The sequence below is a fragment of the Perognathus longimembris genome, chromosome 3 (assembly GCF_023159225.1).
Source record: "Perognathus longimembris pacificus isolate PPM17 chromosome 3, ASM2315922v1, whole genome shotgun sequence".
Taxonomy (NCBI): Eukaryota; Metazoa; Chordata; class Mammalia; order Rodentia; family Heteromyidae; genus Perognathus; species Perognathus longimembris.
This window is the reverse complement of record NC_063163.1, coordinates 94,535,253-94,556,679: the sequence shown is the minus strand read 5'-3', so window position 1 is coordinate 94,556,679 and position 21,427 is coordinate 94,535,253. Positions and strand designations below refer to the sequence as shown.

The 21,427-nt window shown below is 48.4% G+C and overlaps 1 protein-coding gene across 1 annotated transcript in view; it reads right to left on the bottom strand.

Moving 5' to 3' along the window:
• The window catches only part of Hic2 (HIC ZBTB transcriptional repressor 2), a 34,250-nt gene extending 15,132 nt beyond the window's left edge, over nt 1–19,118 (bottom strand). The window contains 1 exon segment of the mRNA XM_048343402.1: nt 18,945–19,118. The gene's annotated coding sequence lies outside the window, so the exon portion shown is untranslated.
• Nucleotides 19,119–21,427: the final 2,309 nt, after the last annotated feature.

Sequence of the window (21,427 nt, the reverse complement as noted above, 5' to 3'; positions counted from 1 at the left end):
CCATAGGCTAACAGTACAGTTCAGTAGCAGACCATTTACCAAACATACTTTAAAGCCTTTGGTCCCCAGGGAGAGGGAGAGGGAAAGGGAGAGAGGGGGGAGGGGAGAGGAGGGGAGGGCGGGCTGTGCAAGGAAGACAACCAGAGAAGGTGCAGCAATGAATACAGACATTCCATAGGCAAGGAGTTAAAAGGGCACTGGAAAGCCTGAGCTGCCCAGCTGGAAGGGACTATCAAGATCATCTCACCTGCCTGGGGACATCCTTCAAATGAGATAACTGAGCCCCACAGGGAGGCACATGTCACAGCTGAGTCATGAAGCTACAGCCACTTACCCCAAGGCTCTGAGAGCCAGACTCTCAAATTCCATATTTCAAAATCAACTGTGGTAGCTAACAATTTCTTAGGCCAAGTAGGAACTCTACAGAATTAAAGGATAGCTTAACAGCCCTTTCCCCGACACAAAGACTAAAGCAAGCTGGTATTCAGAAACCAGTAGCAGGGAAACTACTGCTTGCTCTTACTTCTGGATGGACAAGATGAGGTGGCCCGCAAAACAGCAATCAGCAAAAACATAAAATATTCCATAAAAAATTTGGAGTATAAAAATAAAACAATGAAACTTGTTGGTTGAAATGGTTTTAGGGAGGGGAAAGGGAGTGGGGCACTGTTGGCTCACACCTGTGAAGTTCGAAGTTGACCTGGGTAGGGAGTCCATGACATTCATCTCCAATTAACCACTAACGAGTTGAAAGTGGTCGGCCCCTAGCCTGTAATCCTAGCTACTCGGGAAGCTGGGATCTGGGGATCATGGTTCAAAGCCAAGCCTGGGTGGAAAAGTCTCCGTGAGATTCTTATCTCAAATTATCCACCAGGGGGCTGGGGATATGGCCTAGTGGCAAGAGTGCTTGCCTCGTATACATGAGGCCCTGGGTTCAATTCCCCAGCACCACATATACAGAAAACGGCCAGAAGCGGCGCTGTGGCTCAAGTGGCAGAGTGCTAGCCTTGAGCAAAAAGAAGACAGGGGCAGTGCTCAGGCCCTGAGTCCAAGCCCCAGGAATGGCCAAAAAAAAAAAATTATCCACCAGGAAATGGGAAGTGGAGCTGTGGCTCAAAAGTGGTAGAGCACTAGCCTTGAGCAAAAAGAGCTCAGGAAAAGTGCCCAGGCACTGAGTTCAAGTACACCAGTGACAAAAAAAAAAAAAAAAAGCTGGAAATGATCAGGCCTGTATTTAATGGCTCTGAAGGCTGAGATCTAAGGATGATTTTTGAAGCCAATCTAGGCAGCAGTGTGGGACTCTTTAACTCCAACTTAAAAGAAAAGCTGGAAGCAGGGCTGGGAACGTGGCCTCGTGGTAGAGTGCTCACCTGGTATGCATGAAGCCCAGGGTTCGATTCCCCAGCACCACATGTACAGAAAACGGCCAGAAGAGGCGCTGTGGCTCAGGTGGCAGAGTGCTAGCCTTGAGCACAAAGAAGCCAGGGACGGTGCTCAGGCCGAGTCCACACCCTAGGATTGACAAAAAAAAAAAAAAAAAGCTGGAAGCAGAGCTATGGCTCAAGTGGTTGAGTGCCAGCCTTTAGTGAAACTGCTCAGGCACAATGTTCAGGCCTGAGCTCAAGCCTCCATACCTGCACACACAAAAAAGCTGGAAGTGCAACTGTGGTTCAAGAGGTACAGCCCTAAAACTAAGGGGCAAGCTGGGCACCAGTGGCTCACTCCTATAACCCCAGCTACTCAGGAGGCTGAGATCTGAGAATTGCAGCTCAAAGCCAACCTGGGTAGGAGAATTCATGAGATTCTTATCTCCAATTAACCACCAGAAAACCAGAAGTGGCAGTGTGGCTCAAAATGGTCAAGAGCCAGCCTTGAGCTAAAGAACTCGGACAGCGCCCAGGCCCAGAGTTCAAGCCCCACGACTGACCTCCCCAAAAAAACAACAACCAAAAACAAAAGTAAGGGACAGTGCTCAGGCCCTGAAGTCAAGTCTCAAAATTGAGTGGGGGGGGGGGGGGGGTAGGGGGAGGAGAGAAGATGAGGAAGAGAGGGTGAGTTTGATCAGCATATATTGTATGCATGTATGGAACTATTACATACAATAAGACCCACCTTGTATAACTAATGTATGCTAATTTTAAAAAATAAAGCAAACTCCAAACTAGATAGCAATCAAGATTCTTAATGAGCTAAAAGAGTAAAAGAACAATACCCAGGGACAAAAGAAAAAAACAAGGTATTTTATCATAAGACTTTTAAAGGGTAGGGATACAGCTCAGTGGAACAGTGCTAGTCTAGGCATGTTCTATCCCCAGCAAAACAAATGAACAAAGACCACTACTGCTCCCAGAAAATATAAGAACTGGCACCCAGGTACCAGTGGCTGATGCTACAGTCCTAGCTACTCAAGAGGATGAGATCTGAGGATTGCAATTGGAAGCCAGCCTGGGCAAGAGAAAGTCTGTGAGACTCTCATCTCCAATTAATCATCAAAAAAGCTGGAAGTGGGGCTGGGGATATGGCCTAGTGGCAAGAGTGCCTGCCTCATATACACGAGGCCCTGGGTTCGATTCCCCAGCACCACATATACAGAAAATGGCCAGAAGTGGCGCTGTGGCTCAAGTGGCAGAGTGCTAGCCTTGAGCAAAAAGAAGCCAGGGACAGTGCTCAGGCCCTGAGTCCAAGCCCCAGGACTGGCAAAAAAAAAAAAAAAAGCTGGAAGTGGAGCTGTGGCTCAAGCAGTAGAGCACGAACCTTGAACACTTAGACCACAAGTTCAAGTGCCAGAACCAGCTCAAAGAAAAAAAGGGAGAGGGAGGGGGAGGAGGAGGGGGAGGGGGGAGGGGGAGACACAGAGGGTAAACAAATGCAGCAGCAATGGTACTCACACAGACACTATGTTTATGAGCTGGGAAATGTGGCTTAGTGGTAGAGTTCTTGCCTAGCACACACAAAGCCGTGGGTTCAATTCCTCAGCACCACATAAACAGAAAAGGCCAGAAGTGGCACTGTGGCTCAAGTGGCAGAGTGCTAGCCTTGAGCAAAAGGAACTCAGGGACAGTACCAAGGCCCTTAGTTCAAGCCCCAGGACTGGCAAAGCAAAAAAAAAAAAAAAAAAAAGACTAGGTTGAAAAATAACTATACAACTTCAGGATGGGGAGGGAAAAACTGGGAGAAATCAAGGGAACAGGTGGCATTGTTCAAAAAGAGACTTTTCCTGATTATAACCCCTTTGTATATCACCTATATAATAACAATTTAAAAATTAAATTTAAGGGGCTGGAAATATGACCTAGTGGTAGAGTGCTTGCCTCGTATCCATGAAGCCCTGGGTTCGATTCCTAAGCACCACATATACAGAAAAAAGCCAGAAGTAGTGCTGTGACTCAAGTGGTAGAGTGCTAGCCTTGTACAGAAAGAAGCCAGGGACAGCGTTCAGGCCCTGAGTTCAAGCCCCAGGACTGGCAAAAAAAAATTTTTAATTAAAAAAAATGAATAAACAAAAGCCCAGAACAGCTGCTAATTTCATATTGTTTGTTTTCAGGCTTAAAACTTATTTCTGAGCCAAAGAAGTTGGACACAAAGAAAACTGAGGTCTTGCTTCATTTATGCAAATTCAAAACCAGACAGCACCATACTGCCTAAGGAATAGGGGGTGGGAATCAAGTGGCTGAAAAGAACACAGAAGAGGATCCTGGCATTATTTATCATTCTGATGCCCTGTGTTCACTTTTAACAAATTACTGCAGCTGTCCAGCTGTGAATATTTTTTTCCCCAGAGGCTGTATTTCAATTCCAAAGACAGGATCAAAACCTTCTGCAAGGGAAACAGAAGTCTACTTGGGCCAGATTACCAAGTGGATAGACCTCCCCTGAACCTCCATCTAATAACAATCACAACACAGGAAGTGGGACAGTGGCAGGACAGTTGGCAAAGTGGCAAAGTCTAAGATGGTGTGTCTATCCTGAAAAGGAAACTCACATGAGCCAACAGGGAACCCACAGGAAATAGAGACCACATGGATATCTTACTTAGGAAAGTCAGGTCTTCAATCTAAAACTGAAAATAACATAATCATGGTTTCTTTTGTTTGTTTGTTTTGGGGTTTTGTGTGTGTGTGTGTGTGTGTGCATGTCAGTACTGTGGCTTGAACTCAGGGCTTGTGCATTATCCTCAATCAAGCTCTTTTGCTCCTTAAGGCTAGTAGTCTCTACCACTTGAGCCACAACTCCACTTCCAGTTTTCTGATGGTTAATTGGAGGTAAAGAGTCTCATCAACTTTCTTGCCTGGTTAAATTTCAAACTGTGGTCCTCTCAGATCTTAGCCTCCAGAGTAGCTAAGATAATGGACCTGAACAACACCATCAGCACCCAGCTTATGATAATATTTTTAAATCTTAAGGTCAAAGTGATATTTCCAAAGAAGTATCCTCAAATCCTGGAAGGCAAGCCTAAGGGAGAACAGGAAATTTGGAGCTGAACGGTCTCAAACAAGACACAGAAGAACACAAGGTCCTGTGGCAACTGCCTAAGTGTATCAAAGAGAGGAAGCCAAGAAGAAAATGAACAAACCTCTCAGAGATTTATAGTCAAAGGAAGCTGCTAGGGAGAAGGAAGTACTCCACTTTGCTCTCATGTGAAATCAAGATCAGATCAACCACTACCACCAGCAAATGAGCCTCAAATGGCTCAGGAGCTATGAAGCCAGATTAGGTATAAGAAGGGTTTTGTTTTTGCTGCTGGGTTTTTTGTTTGTTTGGTGCTGGTACTATGGCTTTAACCTAGGGCCTAAGCGGTCTACTACTTCAGCTCTAATTCTGGCTTTTTGGTGGTTAATTGGAAAGAAGCGTCTCAAAAACTTCCTTGCTGGGACTCATTTCTTTCGAACTTTGATCCTCAGAGCTCAGCCTCCTGAGTAGCTAGGATTATATAGGCACGAGGCACCAGTGCTTGGCACCTAGCAAGTCTGGTTTTGTTGTTTTGTGGGGCTTGAACTCTAGGCCTGGGTGCTGTCCTTGAGCTCCTTGGCTCAAGGATAGCGCTCTACCACTTGAGCCACAGCGCCACTTCATTTTCTGGTAGTTGTAGATAAGTCTCATGGAGGGCTGGGAACGTGGCTTAGTGGTAGAATGCTAGCCTAGCAGGCATGAACAACCTTGGGTTTGATTCCTCAGCATCACATATACAGAAAAAGCCAGAAGTGGGCACTGTAGCTCAGGTGGTAGAGTGCTAGCCTTGAGCAAGAGGAAGCCATGGACAGTGCTCAAGCCTGAGTCTAAGTCCTAAGACTAGCAAAAAAAAACAAAAAAACAAAAAAAAGTCTCATGGACTTTCCTAACCGGGCTGGCTTTGAAAAGCAATGCTCAGATCTCAGCCTCCTTAGTAGCTAGGATTATAGGTGTAAGCCAACCTGGTAAGAACCAAGTTTAAGCATAGAAAATGAACAGTCATGGGCTGGGAATATGGCCTAGTGGCAAGAGCGCTGGCCTCGTATACATGAAGCCCTGGGTTCGATTCCCCAGCACCACATATATAGAAAATGGCCAGAAGTGGCGCTGTGGCTCAAGTAGCAGAGTGCTATCCTTGAGCAAAAAGAAGCCAGGGACAGTGCTCAGGCCAAGGCCCAGGACTGGCAAAAAAACAAAAACAAAAAAAAAAAAGAAAAGAAAATGAACAGTCACTTCTCTGCCTCTCAGAGCATAGCTCAGGATGTAAAAGTAGGCTACTTCGGAAGCAGCAAAAACAAAAACACTGAAACCATCCAAATGATCACTCCATCATCTCCTCTAGTGGGAGACAGGAACCACAGCCTCATACACACCGGTCAGATTTCCAGAGTGTACAATGCCCGGGGTTCTGTGTCCAGAAAGCACAATCCCAGCCAAAACAAGTCATCTAGAATTTCAGGATTCAGACAGATGCAAGAAATGACAAAGATGGCTTAGTAAGGTATCAGTCAATAAGTGATAATGAAAAAGTTTTAAAACAAAAAGGAAATGCTGAAGAAAAACTAGAGAATGATTAACCCACAGTTCAGAAGTGGTAACTTGTATAGGGGACAGGAATTGGCCATGAAGATGCTGATGTCCAGGGGGCTGCAGGAAGGATTTTGTTTTTTCTTGATGGTGACCTTAGGGTTCAAACACTCAGGGCCCAACAAATGCTGACCCAGAATTTGCTCTACCACGTGAGCCATGCACACAGAGCAGCATAGGAAGTTGCTCTTGACCTGGCACAAGGAGAAAATGTTCTGCTTAGTGGAGTACCTACTATTAAAGCATAGTGGCCTTTCCAATATTTATCTTACATTATTTAAGATGCATGTAGGTATTGACATGTAATGTACATCTTGTAATAGCGTTGTAAATTACTTCTTAGAGCTCGATCTCTAAACCTCTTAAGGAAGTTCAGCCTGCTTTGTAGTAAGTTCCAAAACAAAGGGGGGAATGGGAATGAAGCCTTCCAGATCCGGATAGGAGCCAAGAGGCTAAAGCCAAAGAACACTCTGAAAGCATCTATGAGATCACCAGAAGCCATAGCAGTGAACAACTACAGCAATGATGCACAGATTAAGGCTTTGAGGGATTCAGTTCCCCCAAGCGATAATTCAGTATCACCTTGTCCTAATAAACACAAAGCAACAGAAGCCAGGGCCTCCACACCAAGAACACCTGTGCCTAACTCAAAGGACCTTCCTATTGCAAGGACTGCATGAGAGGAATGGCAAACACGCCAAGTGAAAATATCACCTGAAGCCAGTGGCTGTAATTCTAGCTACTCAGGAGGCTGAGATCTGAGGATCTGGGTTCAAAGACAGCCCAGGCATGAAAACCCATGAATGAGACTCTTTTATCTCTAATTATTAAATGCCAAAAAAAGCTGAAAGTGGAGCTGTGGCTCAATATAACCTTGAGCAAAAAAAGATCAAAGACAGTGCCCAGGCTCTTGAGTTCAAATCCCAGGACCAACACACACACACATCAAAATCAAACTTTAGACCACATAATTCAGTGGTAGAAAAATTGTGTAGCATGCGGGGCTGGGAATATGGCCTAGTGGTAAAGTTCTTGTCTCGTATACTTGAAGCCCTGGGTTTGATTCCTCAGCACCACATATATAGAAAAAGCCAGAAGTGGCGCTGTGGCTCAAGTGGCAGAGTGCTAGCCTCGAGCAAAAAGCCAGGGACAGTGCTCAGGCCTTGAGTTCAAGCCCCAGGACTGGCAAAAAAACAAAACAAAAAAAAAAACCAGAGAAACTGTGTAGCATGCATATGGGTTTGAATTCAATCTCCAGCACTAAAAAAATAAAATTCAACCCAAGATTAAAACACAACTCTGGCCTAGTCATTGAAAGGGCCCTACCTCCTGATTAAAAATCTAATCAACCCTGAGTTCTCTTTCTCAAATATCCATCAAGTCAGTCCTCTGCTTAGAGCTTTCAATGGGTCCTTGGTGACTGGGATGAAGTCCAAGCTTTGACCTGGCATACTGATCTCATCCCAATCTGGTGCCAGGCCCCCTCACTCATTGTACAATCTCCTTCTGGGAAGCCCACACGCTGTGTCCTCTCTCCCCTGCTCCTCACCTAGAATCAGCACTAGCTGCCAGATGCTTTGCACTTTCCCTCCTGCCCATACCAGCACTCAAAAGTTAAGAACTCTATGTCTCAATCAGGCACAAGCATCGCACTAGAGTAGGTACCATTTGTTAAGTAAGTAAATGCCAGCCAGGAAGAACCGAGGTTGAGAAGAGTCAAGATGAATTAATACATCACCATTCCAAAAATCACACTTACACTTGTTGTTTGGAGGAAGGGAGAAGGGGGGTGGAATTTTTGAGATTATATCATAGGATAGTCACAGTTAATTCCAACGCAGGGCTTCATACTCTCATTTAGCTTTTTCTGCTCAAGACTGGCACTCTACCATTTAAGCCACACCTCTACATTTCAACAGTTGCTAACTGGTGATAAGAATCTCATAGATTCACCTGCCTGGGCTGGCTTCAAACCAGGTTCTCTAATGCTCTTGAGGGTTTGGGGTTTTGTTTTGTTTTTTATCAGTAGTGGGGTTTGAACTCGAGGTCTGGGTGCTATCCTTGAGCTCTTTTACTCAAGGCTAGCACTCTACCACTTTAAGCCATGGCACCACTTCCAGATTTCTGGTGGTTAATTGGAGATAAGAATCTCATGAACTGGGCTGGGAATATGGCCTAGTGGCAAGAGTGCTTGCCTCGTATACATAAGGCCCTGGGTTCAATTCCCCAGCACCACATATACAGAAAATGGCCAGAAGTGGCGCTGTGGCTCAAGTGGCAGAGTGCTAGCCTTGAGCAAAAAGAAGCCAGGGACAGTGCTCAGGCCCTGAGTCCAATGCCCAGGACTGGCGAAAAAAAAAAGAATCTCATGAACTTTCCTGCCTGGGCTTACTTCAAACCAAAATCCTCAGATCTCAGCCTCATGAGTAGCTAGAATAACATGCGTGAGCCACCAGCCACCAGCATGTTCTTGAGTTTTTGACAGGAGCGTATCAAACCTTTCTTCAACTTCCTAACTCTAAATACTAAGTTATGTCAATACCCAGACAGCTATACTGTCTCTCCTGGACATAAACAATAATGCAGAGCACTCATCAACAGCAGAGCACCCTTGGGAGGTACATATCATGGGCAGTAAGTGTCAAGATGGGGCAAAGGCCAGTAACATAAAGGCCAGTAAATTCTAAGTATTATGATTGGGTCCAGGATCTACAAACTCTTTGAAAAGGGTTGACATAATCATCTCCATTTTTTTTTCCTTTAGCAGTACTGGAGATTAAATACAGGACCTAGAGCCTGTTAAGGAAGAATAGGAAACCATGTTTCTAGCTCTTTTGCTTTTAGTTTATTTACTATTTTGTGGTAGTGGTCCTTGGGCTTGAACTCAAAAGAGTCTGGAGGCTGTCCCTAACCTATTTGCTCAAGGCTAGTGCTCTACCATTTGAGCCACAACTCTACCTCGGGCTTTCTTGGTAGTTAATTAGAGGTAAGAATCTCTTGGGCTTTCCGGCCCAGGCTGGCTTCAACCCATGATCCACAGATCTGAGCTTCCTGAGTAGCTAGGATTACAGGCATGAGCCACTGGCACCCAGCTTTAGTTTATTTTTGAGATCAGGTCTTGCTGACTTTGCCCTGGCTGGCCTCAAATGGTAGTGAACTGCGATCCTCCTGACTTCGATCTTCCTGATTCTGCCTCCCAACTGTCTGAAATATTTCAAACCCAGTTTATAGATAAGGAAAATGAGCCCTTGCAGGGTGCCAGTGATTCATACCTATAATACTAGCTACTCAAGAGACAGAGATCTGATGATCAAGGCTTGAACCAACCTAGGCAGACAAATCTCCAATTAACTAGCTAAAAGCCAGAACTAGAGGCATGGCTCTAGTGGAAGAGCAACAGATATGAATGGAAAAAAGTGTGACAGATGGAGGCCCTGAGTTCAAGCCCCAATACCAACAAAGTGGGGGAGGGGAAGGGCACAAAGAGGTTGAGTCCTCTTTCCATTAAAATACCAAAATCATGAGTGAGAGGTCTAGAAAACCAAGAGTAAAAGTTTGAAATAAATAAAAGTTCCATTTCAAATGGCACCTGTGACTCATGCCTGTAATCCTAGCTATTCTGGAGGCTAAGATTGAGAATTCCAATTCATAGCCAGCCCAGGCACAAAAGACTTTTATTTTTGGCCAGTCCTGGGGCTTGGGGCTCAAGGCCTGAGCACTGTCCCTGGCTTCTTTTGTTCAAGGCTAGCACTCTACTACTTGAGCCACAGTGCCACTTCATGTATGGTAGGCAAGCACACTACCACTTGGCCACATTCTTAGCCCCAACACAAAAGACTCTTATCTCCAATAAACTACTCGGAAAAAAGCCGGAAGTGGAGCTGTGGCTCAAGTGGTAGAGCGATAGCCTTGAGCAAAAGAGCTCAGCACAAAAGCTGAAGACCTAGGAACAGCACCCAAAAAAAATTTTTTTTACATCCCTGAATACTCCTAAGAGCAGAGCCAGCAGAAACAGTTACAGGATCTCCAAGTGCCTCTTAACTCATGGACAGACCAGTAATGTCCCTGAAAGCAGCATTGCCCCTGCCCTGTTTCTGCAGGCTGTGGACCCATGGGCCCTGTGCACCTGGAGGCAGAGGGGGCCAGTGGAGGAGGGGTGATACCAGGAAGCAGGATGTGCACGCTGCCTGCTGGGGGCATGAAGTCAAAGTCCCCTCCTAACCAAAGTAGCTAGGCAAGACCTGCTTCCCTTATCAACATCAACACATGCATGGAATGTGGGACTTTGGAAACAGTCCTCTCCCCTCAGCCTTCATGGGGGCTGCCTGGGGCTCACACCTGGGCTTCTGGGGCTCAGATTCACCTACTACAGCTAAAGGACAACCCAAGTCTCATACTTGACTGCCTGGAGGCACTTCAGAAGGCCATGGCTGACTTGGTCCCCCTCTCACTCCAACCCTTTGAGCTCATTTACCAAGAGAGGCCACGCTTTCTCTGGCACTAATACCTCCATAATACCAATGGGTGCAGTGCCTGAATTCTTATTTGCTCATAGTGAAAGAAAGCCAAGAGAAGGGAGGGCGAGTGGTTCTGAGTTCACCACAACACACCCATACCCACACTGTCCAACAAGCATCTCCTGTAGGTGTTCAATAAAGGCACAAATTTCCATGGAACAAAGATTCTAACCTAGCCAGACACTGGGTGGCTCACCCCTATAATCCTAGCTACCCAGGAGGCTGAGATCCCAGGATCAGGGTTTGAAGCCAGCCCAGAGAGGAAAGTCTGGAAGGCTCTTATTTCCAATTAATCAACTGAAAACTAGAAGTGGAGCTGTGGCTCACAGTGGTACAGCACTAGCCTTGAGCAAAAAAAGCTCTGGGAGAGTACCCAAGTTCTGAGTTCAAGCCCCACAATTTACCAAAAGAAAAAGGTTCTAACCTGCCACAGGGATGGATCTGTGATAAAGGACAACAAAAGTACTATCTCTGCCCTCTGGTCCACCCACTACACTAAAAATGAAAACTTCAGCTGTCCTCCTGCCCAAACACTACTCAAAGTAAGGAGCCCTCATAATTTTGTCCAAGGCATCCACATATACCTCACTGCCTGAACTTACGAGCTATGTGACTAGACTAAATACCATCTTGGAGGCACGTGTAAAACAAGATATTGACAATATAATCAGAATACAGAAGTATGTTCTGAGGATTAAATTCAGATGTAAAATGTACCACAAGGGGCTGAGAATGTGGCTTAGCAGTAGAGTGCTTGCCTAGCATGTGGGAAGCCTTGGGTTTGATTCCGCAGCACCACATAAATAGTAAAAGATGGAAGTGGTACTGTGGCTCAAGTGGTAGAGTGCTAGTCTTGAGCAAAAAGAAGCCAGGGACAGTGCTCAGGTCCCCAGTTCAAGTCCCAGGACTGGCAAAAAAAAAAATAGTACCACAGGCTGGGTTTAGGTTAAGAGCTCAAAATGAATGCCCAACACCTCTTCTGCCACCACTTTTCTAGCACTGTCAGAAGGTCTATGAGAACCATCCTCAGTTCTCAAGCAAAGTTCATAGAACACTCACCAGAGGGCTGGGGATATAGCCTAGTGGCAAGAGTGCCTGCCTTGGATACATGAGGCCCTAGGTTCGATTCCCCAGCACCACATATACAGAAAACGGCCAGAAGCGGCGCTGTGGCTCAAGTGGCTTGAGCGGGAAGAAGCCAGGGACAGTGCTCAGGCCCTGAGTCCAAGGCCCAGGACTGGCCAAAAAAAAAAAAAAAAAAAAAAAAAAAGAACACTCACCAGAAAGAAACCACCAGCTGCCTTCTGCCTGAGATCCTGGGGAGGGTTGGTTGGGGTGAAAAGGCAAAAGAGTTAAGGCATGTATCTATTCCCAAGACAGCTTGCTTCCAAGACAGGATCCCTAGAGCCCACCTTCCAAATTTACCAAAATGCCCAGAGCACAGGATCACAAAGAAGGCCTGTGTCCCCACCACATCCCTCCTCTACAGCCCCTATCCACCCAGGCTTCTCTTTCCACCTGCCACTTGGAAAGCTACCCAACAGATGTGAACTTAACCCCAAGTACAAACTATAAGGCCTGTCCCAGCAAAGGTGACCAAACTGAAATGAAGCTTTGCCTCTCACACACCCTTTCATAGTCCCTCCTCCTCTTCCCTATTAGTGACTTCAGACTCCTTGTTCATGTAATGCACCCTAGGAAAACCACCTCAAGGACCAAGTTCCTCTCTGCCAGGAACATCTAAGCCAGAGGAAAAGAATAAGCCAGCAGTCCCAGAAACCCAGACACCCCGTCACTTCAATTACAGCAACACTGTGCTTGTCAGGGTGCCACCTAGAACCCAAACTTCAGAATGTAAACAGAAAAGCAAGCCAAAGCAGGTACTGGCAGCTCATGCTTATACCATCTACTCAGGAGGCTGAGAGCTGAGGATCGCAATTCAAAACCAAAACCCCGGGCAGACAATCTTGAGATGTATCATCTCCAATGAACCACCAAAAGCCAAAGTGGTACAGAACAATAAAGCTAAGCAAAAAGCCCACTTTTGCTATGTGCCTGATGTTCTGCTAACAAAAAAGAAAATGTCTAATATTCTATTGTCTCAGAAGGCAACTGCTGACCCTACTGGACATTCACAGCCAAGCAGCTCTCAGCATCCCCGTAAATGCACTGGCCTCCTCAGCTTCATTGGCTCACTATTCACCACTTGCTTGACTTGGTTGGTTACCAGCAAAAATACAGCACCTACCAGAGTAATGGTTATCAAACCTAGCCACACAATCTGATTTCACTGTAGGAAACCAAGGTATCTGAGCCCACCCAGGAATGTACTGAGCTCCTAGAAAGTCAGATACAGCCAAGGTTTCAGCCCAGGAAGCAGGGGCACATTCATTGAATGTGCAGCCTGTGTTCATCATTCAAAAAAACTCTCAGGGCTGGGAATGTGTCTTAGCAGTAGAGTGCTTGCCTAGCATGCATGAAGCCCTGGGTTCAATTCCTCAATACCATATAAACAGAAAAAGCCAGAAGTGGTGCTGTGGCTCAAGTGGTAGAGTGCTAGCCTTGAGCAAAAGAAGCTCAAGGACAGTGCCTAGACCCTGAGTTCAAGCCCCCATCCTGGCTAAAATAAATCTCTAGGCAGACCACAGAAGTCTCCACTTCTTCCTTCTCATTTATGAGAACTCACCAAGGGCTTACCATTTTCCAAGGCAGCAGAGTAAGTAAGCTGCAAAGGCCACAGGATTAGGATTGGTCCTCCTCCTTAAAGAGCCCAAAAACTAGGTGAAGTGGCCAATGAGTCGGTGCTGGAATGGGAACCAACAAACAGAGCAGTGTTGGACTAGGAACAGCCCCTCCCCACACTTGCAAGAGAATCCACTATCCCAGAGGTGGATTTATTCCCAAGGAACAAAGCCCAAGGTTCCAGAACAACATAGGAAATGCAACCTAACAAAGGTGCCCATGACAGAGCTAATGGTCCTTACATATCATCCAGGACAGTCGAATTCCCACAAAACCCGCTCCTTGATCACTCTGGGAATAGCCACAAGATAGATGGGGAGACCAGGCAGAATAGCCTGCCTTTCCATACCCTGCTCAACCACACCCTTTTCACATCCCAGTGTGGCTCACTTTCAAACAGGAAGCAAACACCTACTATATGCTGCTATTTAACACACGCACAAAAGCAAGGTTCATAGGAAGACAGTGGGCTGACCCATCCCTACTCATCTAGGAAGTTAAAGGAATCTCCAAATCCAGTCCCCTCTTACCTCAAAGTCACACTCCCTACCCCTAACCAATGGGTTAGGTTATTACAGGGAAGGTCCACTGTCAGAAGGAGTTCCATCAGGCCTAGCAGCCTTCCTCAACATCCCAGGAAGTCTGTAGGGTCACTCTCCCCACTCAGTCTAGTCATGCCCTCCTAGGACCTTCCCCTCAGTGTTGGGGTAGGGCCTAGGACCAGCTCCCTTATCAAGCTCACTGGGAGCCCACCTCCACCCACTTGCTTTTCTTGCTTTGCCACTCCCAGCTAAGGCTGGGCTCAAGGTGAGCAGTCTCTCCTTTGGGCTCTCTCAAACCACCACCACAATTACCCTTCTCTTAGGGCAACCTTTCGTGTGTGTGTGCGTGTGCGTGTGCGTGTGTGTATGTGTGTGTCTGTCTGTCTGTCTGTCTGTCTGTCTCTCTCTCCAGGAAGCAAACTCTAGTAGTGCCTTTTAGACTCAAAACTGGACAGGCTTGTTTGCAAGCCCCTAACGGAACCAGGACTTATCTTAGGAAGGGGTCTCTCTGCCCAACCCCTCCCTGGTAAGATCTCTCATCTCTCCAGAGATCATGTTATATGGGACCACATAGGCTCTGGAGTCAAAGGCAATTACCTTCCAGCCTAAAGTTATTTAACCTCCCAGTCGCATTCATTGGCTGAAAGAAGAGACTCCTGCTAACCTAGAAGGAAGGTTTCTGAGAAAATCCCCAAGTGCCTCATCACTCTGCTGAGTCTGTGAGCACCAAAGAACAGAGAACACAGGTCTAGTCACAGAGGTCAAGCTCAGAAAATGTGGCTTACACCAGTAATCCCACTCTGGAGACTAAAATCTAAGGATCCAGGTTTGAAGCCAGTCCAGGGAAAAAGTTTGTGAGATTCTTCTCCAATTAACCAGAAAAAAAGCTGGAAGTATAGATGTAGTAAAATGCCAGTCTCAGCATAGCTTTTTTTTGGCCAGTCCTGGGGCTTGGACTCAGGGCCTGAGCACTGTCCCTGGCTTCTTTTTGCTCAAGGCTAGCACTCTGCCACTTGAGTCACAGCGCCACTTCTGGCCATTTTCTATATATGTGGTGCTGGGGAATTGAACCCAGGGCCTCATGTATACGGGGCAAGCACTCTTGCCACTAGGCCATATCCCCAGCGTAAAATGCCAGTCTTGAGCAAAAAAAGCCAAAGCTGCTGTACACTGATGGCCTATGCTTGTAATCCTAGCTACTCAGCAGGCTGAGATCTGAGGATGGTGGCTCAAAGGCAGCCCAGGAAGGAGAGTCTGCGAGACTCTTATCTCCAATTAACACCAGAATAATGGAAGTAGGTTGGTGACTCAATGGTAGAATGCTAGTTTGGAGCAAAAGGACCCTATATTTAAAAAAAGAGGCTGGGGGCTGGGAATATAGCCTAGTGGCAAGAGTGCTTGACTCGTATACATGTAGCCCTGGGTTCTATTCCCCAGTACCACATATATAGAGAATGGCCAGAAGTGGCGCTGTGGCTCAAGTGGCAGAGTGCTAGCCTTGAGCAAAGAGAGAAGCCAGGGACAGTGCTCAGGCCCTGAGTCCAAGGCCCAGGACTGGCAAAAAATAAAAAATAAAAAATAAAAAATAAAAAGAGGCTGGGAATATGGCCTAGTGGTAGAGTGCTTGCCTCACATATATGAAGCCCTGGGTTCAATTCCTCAGTACCACAGATGTAGAAGAAGCCAGAAGTGGCGCTGTCGCTCAAGTGGTAGAATGCTAGCCTTGAGCAAAAAGTACTCAGGCCCTGAGTTCCCCAGGACTGGCAAAAAAGAAAAAAGCCAGGTACCTGTGGTTCACACCTGTAATCCTAGCTAGTCAGGAGTTTGAGATCTGAGGATTGAGGTTGAAAACCAGCTCAGGCAGGAAAATCTGTAAAACTCTCATCTACAATTAAGTACCAAAAAGCCAGAAGTGGAACTTTGGTTCAAGTGGTAGAGTGCCAGCCTTGAGTGAAAAAGCTGAGACAGGGTCCAGGCCCTCAGTTCAAGCTCCTATGCTGATGCGCATATACATACACACAAACCAACTGTTTCGACCTCCAACTGCAACCCCACATGGCATCCTGGACTTAACTCTAGTCCACAACAGGCCTCTCCCACACCACATGTCTGTTCTAGCCCTTATCACTTCATCTTACAATCACTTGTTTGCCTGTCTGTTTTCATAGGCTGAGCTCTGGAAGACACACATGGATGTAAACTCCAATTCTGTTCCCAGTTTAGTCACTACACACTGAGGTACAGGAGTTAGTCACTGTCCTTGTTTGAGGCTGAATAAAGAGTAAATAGCAGAGCCAGTCACACTCCAGACTTCCTGATCAAATCCAGTTGTCCCCTCACTGCTCTGCAGGGGTCTGTTCAGCCTGGCTCCAAAGAGCCAAAAGGGGAGGAACCTGATTACTTCTTCAAGGGTGGAAGTGGATTCTCAGGCTGACACCAAAAGCCCAAGAAGATCCCTCACTCTTCTAAAGATCAGTTTGGAGGTGGAGGGGGCAGTGGCCCTTAGCCCCAGGGACAAGAGCAAGTATTGGGTGGAGCCAACAGCTCAAGGTCAACAGGACAAGCAAAAAGGGCAGAGCCACAGGTCCCCTGAGTAAACTGAACTTTATTCCTTCCTTACTCCTCTTAACTTTCCAGAACTGCTCAGCTAGTCATTCTCCAGGGCTTAGCTGCTGATTAAAAGGCACCCTCCACCCTCTACCCTACCCCATGCCCTCAGAGCTGATCCTGATAGACAGTAAGGACTCATAGGAAGACAGCAGGTTCTGCAGTTCAATAATGCAAAACCCTGTTGCTCTGAGTCTACAACAGCTGACTTCAAGTGGACTGGAGGCTATACTTATTAACAAAATGAGAAATCTGATCTATGGAAAGAAAACACTGCATGAGGATTAATCCAGGACTGCAGCTTGTGGAGAAGGCTGGGCTGCTCGCCAAGACCAGAGAATGAGGACAGAATCAAGCCTACCTGTCCCCAGAGCAGTTACTGCACAGCAGGACAGAACACATCACCTCTGCTCCACCTGCACCGCTTCTCCTTCCAGTAATTGCAGCAATCATTTTGGTTTGGCTTTAATTAAAAGCCCAGCTCCCTCAGGCTGCTTCTTCCTCTATACAGAGCCAGCATACAGTGGGAGATTTTTTCTTTTCAGGAATCACTCATAAAAGCTCAGTGACTAATCTACAAGCCCCAACAACTGGCAGGAAAACACTACACAGAGGAATTCTGGGCACAAGGCTGCACTGAGGTCAAATAGCCAGAAAAGCTGTGCTACACAACACCCCAAAACTCCAGGAGCCAAAAGAAAGCAGATCAACTTCCTCAAGTAAGGCAAGCAAGGCAGGCAAGCAGAGCCTTTGAAAACTTCCTCCCAGCCCAGTAGGGGCCCAGAGATTTCCATTAAAAACCTCAACTGCACACTGAAGGCATGGTACTCTTCAGAACCCTAGGCCAAAGGCCTCAGTTCAACCCACCCCCTCCCAATATTAACCTCCTATCCTCCTCTTTGGTGTTGAGAGCCTCCTACACCAGCAATCTCACCATACAGCTTTGTCTCTAGAGGCCAGCCTGAGGCTGGCCCATCTGCTTTTCCAGACTACTCTAGCAATACTGCTCCACACAGCATACACTCTCTTCTTGAGCTGAAGCAACTAAGCTGCCACATGGTCTGAACTCCTGAAAATATCTTATTGATGGTTAGGGAGTCCAGACACTGGCAGATGGGAATGGAAACTAAGAGGCAAATCAGGAACCAAAGAAGTAGTAACTGCTAGACCCAGAAATGTCTTCGTTTGTATGACCCAACTCCATCCCTCCCTGTGGTCCCTGGGAGGGAGCCCCAAGTTCAGCTTAAAAGCTGAGGCCTTCCACTAGGACAAGAGGCACAGCAATCCCCACAGTCAACAATCCACCGCCACAGGATTCCTACCAGCAAGGCTCTGCCCCTCCCCCCCCCACATATGTCAGAGGGGTGGCCTCTCTGGGTTACACCCCTCCTGCTGTTGGGGGTTGAGAAGCTGGGAACACAGCTTTCCAGATGTGTCAATGCCTACTAGAAAAGGCACTGGGGACATAGAAGACAAGATTTTTTTGGGTGTTTTTTTCTTTAAACTTCTACATCCCTCTTCAGGTCAGGATCAGCGTCAGGGTCCAGCAGTCCCCAGACAGTCCCAAACTGTTCTGGGTGGGGCCGCTGGGAGCACTATCAGGCCTCCTTCCCTCCTGTCAGTCCCTAAGTCACTGCCCACCCCTCCCAGGGTGAGGCATTTTCCCCCCCAAACACACTCACTCAGGTCTGTGCGAATATGAACCATCTTGAAAGATAAACAGTGACAAGCTGGGGCCCCTTCAGCCCCCTCCCTCAGCCAGCCTATCCCCTCCCCCTGCCAACCGCCCCCCCCTCTCCACTTCCCTCCAAGCCCATCTCTCTTCCTGCCAAGCGGCAGCCTTACAAGGGAGGTCTGGGGGCAGGGCAGCAAGCCCACCAGCTGCAGAGCCTGGACCTCTGGGATCAGCCCCTCCAAGCCCGACCCTGCCCCTCTTCCTTCTCCGACAGGTCTTCCCGAGGTGAAAGGGGAAAGAGGACAAGGGACCGCAAATAGTACAGGACCGCGCAGTTCTGGAAATCGCCAAAACGCCCGGCGTGGGGCGGCCGCGGGCGCACAGCCGTTTGCATAATGGGAGCCCTGCCCGCCTGTCAGGCAGCGGAGCTCGCCGGACGCAGCTCGGATTAGATTGCTAATGAAAAGGCACAAAGAGCCGGCGCCCGCTAGCCCGCCGACCCCTGCTCCGCAGGCCCGCGTCCAGGCCTGGCGCGGCCCCGGGGGCTTTGTGCCCTGGGTCCCCAGCTGCTGCGGCCGCCGCCGCTGCGGCTGCTGCGCCCCGCCGGGCACCCGTGCCACAAAGCCTGGGCCAGCTGGGGGTCCCGCGTGCGCCCCCGCCCAGGCCCGACGGCAGCGCGCGCGCCCTCCACACGCGCAGCTCTCCTGTCGCCCAAGCGCACGCGCGCCCACGCCCCTCTCCACGGGGGCGCGCCCGACCCCGCAGCCCCCGTTAGTGTCCTCCTCCCACCCACCCCCGCCCCAAACACTCCTGGCCGCCCCTCACCTCATGTGCGGCGGCGACGGCGCTCCGACCGCCCGTCGGCCAGCCGGCCCTGCCAGCGGCCCTTCGTCCTCGGCGCCCGGCCCGCGCCGCCCGCGTCCGCCCCGTCCGCCCGCCGCTGGCTCGGCTCGGCTCCCCGCCCAGCGCGCCCCGAGCGCCTCTCACAGCCGCCCGCCCGGCGCCATCTTGGAAGCTTGTGACGTCGGCGCCGCCCGCTCACCCCTGACCCACATCTGAATGGGCGAGCGGTGGGGCGGGGATAGGGGGGGTGGGTCCATCGGAGGGCGGGGCCTAGGGGACGGGGCGGAGCCTGCCAAGCAGTCCGAACGCCTGGGCGGGGCGGGGCGGGGTGGGGCGGGACTGAGGGGGGCCGCGAGTCGGCGCCGTGGGGGAGGGGCGCGCGCGAGAAGCCCGGGACCCCGAAGCGGGACGTCCAGCGACACCCCAATCCAAGCACCAGAGGAAGACAGTGACATCGCCCCCACCCCGAGAAACTGGGACCGCGCAGTCCGGGGCACTGAGTCCCTACACGGTCCCCGTGGGCCCCTCCCACAGACCCACACTCAGCCCCTCACACTGAAGGTTGGACCCCCCCCCCACCCCACTCCCCGAGCCTGACCCTGACCCTTCGGAGGCCCCCTTTCAGAAGTCTGAAGAAGTCTGCTCCCCACGTCCCCAGACACCTTCCCATCCCCAGAGCCTCGGTTCCTGCAGAAGCCTCAGTCTCCAAAGCTCCCCAGGGCTGCGAGCTCTCAAGTCCGACTTCCAGGGGAGACCAGGGCCGCTTGTGCCCGCCGGAGAAGGGGAACCTCAAAACCCCTGACCCTAATGCCCCCTGGGGTCCCCACTCCCGCACCTCTGCAAGTCGGCCCTACCTGCTCCGAAGGCGCAGAGGTCCGGAGCACGCTTCCTCAGCCAGCCCCTTCCGGTGACCACAGCCCCTCGCAGGCCCCAGGGGTCAAGCGGCGCGCCCAAGCTGGTCCACTGGGACCCAAGGCCTGTGGCATTCACTCGCATGGCCTTCTAAGGGGCTGGGGCTGGCCGTGAGTCATGGTCACTTCTATAAGGAGTTACTTAACTGACTTCCCTCTACTTTGAACGCCAAACAAAGGGACATAGGAAGCCGGGCGCCCGTGGCTCAAGCCTGCAAACCTAGCTACTCAGGAGGCTGAGATCTAAGGATCTCGGTTCAAAGCCCGCCCTGGCTGCAAAGTCCCCGGGACTCCTATCGCCAATTAACTACTCAGAAAACTGAAAGTGGTGCTGTGGCTCAAGTGGTAGAGCACTAGCCCTGAGCTGAGTTCAAGCCCCACAACAGATAAAAAAGGGGGGAGAGGGACATAGCACTAATGAGATATGAGTTCAGAAAAGCCCCACAACTGCTTAAATAGAGAAATTGTGACCTAGCCCCAGTTAAGCTCCAAACCCAATTTAATAACCCTTAAAATGGCTAATTGTGCAATCATTCGTTCTTAATTCATACATAAACTTAATGTCTTCCCAGGACATTTCTTAGACTTAAAATTCTAAATTCACCTTGGACTAATAGCCAAAAAACAGCTATCACCTTCCCCAAAATATAGAAATGAAGGTAGACTTGACAGATACACAAATTTGAACCTACTGCAGTGAATTCAGCCCAGAATACAAAGCTTGGAAACAACCTTAGAAAATGGTAAGAACACAATAGATGAAAAGGAAACTATTCAACAACTGTATGAAAGAAAATATCAAACATTATAAAGAAGAAAAAAAGCATTTCACAAACAGAGCTCAGCAAAGGACTCACTACTTGAAAGGAATTATGGGGGGGAAGGCCAGCTGTTCTTTTAACAACAACAAAAAATTAAAGCTATAAGAGAATCCTAAAATTCATATGTAAGCTCACACACAAGAAAGACCTTGAATAGCTAAACGTATCCTGAGCAAAAAGAGCAGTGCTAGAGGCATCAAAATAACTGATTTCTAATTAAGCTACAAGAGTCATAGTAAGAAAGAGAATGGCAATGGCACAGAAATACACAATAGACCAATGGAAATAGGATAGAGAACCCAGAAATAAGTCCATGCAGCTACACCCATTTGATTTTTGACAAAGGTGCCAAAAACAAATGTTTAAACGAAAAGATAGCCTTTTCAACAAATTGTTCTGGGAAGAGTGAATATCCACAAGTAGAACACTTAAACTTCATTTCTGTCTCTAACCCTGTACAAAAATCAGTTATGGCTGGGAATGTTGCTCAAGTGGTAGAGTGCTAGCCTTGAGCAAAAAGAAGCTCAGGGATAGTGCCCGGGCCCTAAGTTCAAGCCCAGGACTGGCAAAATAATAATAATAATAGTTAATGGATCAAAGAGCTAAAACTTCGAAACTACTAGAGGAAAAAAACTTCAAGATATAGGCATAAACAGTGACTTTCTGATATGATTTCAACATAGAACATAACAGTAAAAATTGACAAATGAAGGTTACAGTGTATGTGTGACTG